The sequence below is a fragment of the Helianthus annuus genome, chromosome 14, assembly GCF_002127325.2.
Source record: "Helianthus annuus cultivar XRQ/B chromosome 14, HanXRQr2.0-SUNRISE, whole genome shotgun sequence".
In the NCBI taxonomy this organism is placed as follows: Eukaryota; Viridiplantae; Streptophyta; class Magnoliopsida; order Asterales; family Asteraceae; genus Helianthus; species Helianthus annuus.
In genome coordinates, this window is record NC_035446.2 from 109439179 (window position 1) to 109440750 (window position 1572).

Consider the following 1572-nt stretch of genomic DNA (forward strand, 5'->3'; position numbering starts at 1 on the left):
TATTATAACTGGTCTAAGCTTGTTTGATCCGACCATTTACTGTTTTGACCCGGTTCGGAACCGAAAGTCGCAAAAGTTTGACTTTTGCTTTGACTTCAGTTCTGACCCATTATGGTATAATTTAGATATACCTTAGGACTCTCTTAGGACCAGGTTACATGATGGTATAACCCTCTGTGACCGGTTCGTTGTTTGTCCGAATCTTTTGCACAATTCTGTTATATGCTTAAATGTTGACCATAACGCCCTTTTAACTTTAAAACGAGAATTTTGAACATTTGAAAGGACAATAACCTTAGTTACTGATTTCTAAGCATGTCCCTAAAATTTCATGTCAATCCGAGGTCTAGAATAGGAGTTATGCTAAATAGTGCAATTACGGAAACTTTAGTAATTAAACGGCGCAATTAGCATAAAACCTATCTAAACCCAAATTTCAACACCAAACCTTTTACACACTGATGTAAAATAATATTTTGAGATTTTTAAAGATTTTTAAATATTTTTAAATATTTTTAACCTGCTCATAACATGCGGTTATGGCATTGATTCGGTAAATACCGAATATACCCTTTTCGGACGTAAAATGAGTTCTACATGGTATTTTGACCCGAATCCAGTTGCTACTGATTTTAAATAATAAATAAAGTATTTTGAACTTTATAACCTGTTCAGAAAACTTAGATTTCCTGTAGAACTCGGAAATCTCTTTTATAATCTTTAAAAAGACCGAAATACCCCTACGGGGCGTATATTGGGATTAAACTCGTCATGGGCATAATGGAAGGTATCCTACTGATACCACAACCTCTTTAAAGCATATTAACTTAGGAAACCTGTGTAGGACTCTTACGGTTACCCGACACGCCTTTTACGTGTACGGTTCGGTTTATGTAACTAGTTTACATCAACTGGCCGAAACGGGTCAAACCTTATCGTTTTTACCTCAAAATCCAGAATGTGTTTATATTACCCACATAAAACAAGTCTTCAAACTTATTGGGTCCAAACTACATTCCATTCCCGGTTTTCGCCTTTCACGCGATTAAACTGTATTTACCCTTTGAAACTGATCGGTCTAAGCTAAGGCTAAATTAAAGACCCGTTAGGATTCTAATAGGTTGTTATGAACCTTCGTTCCAGAATAGGAGACCAGTAAAAGATACTTGCATTTGTTTATTGAGGTTATTACTTGCTCAGGTAAATACTTTTAACTTATTTTCCGTTATACGGGCTTGGGTTACGGTATATAAAATACCGCTTGGTCGGACAATTGACGCTAACTCATTAGTAGTTGGGTATTATCAATGTGACCCGTTTAAAAATTTGTTTTGTTGGCTTTACGCCTTTGGGAGCTTAATGACCATGTCCCGGATATCCCTAGCAGCATTTTACGAAATGGCCACGACCTTGACACGCGGGTGTAGGCGTACACCCGACAATGTGTCTATATTTATAAAGGTATAACCGTTGGTTTTCCCGCCACGGCTTTATGCTATGTGGCGTGTCTATTAACCTTAAACTCGGCACGACCTGGGCGATTGAACGCATAGTGAACATGTAATTCTTTTA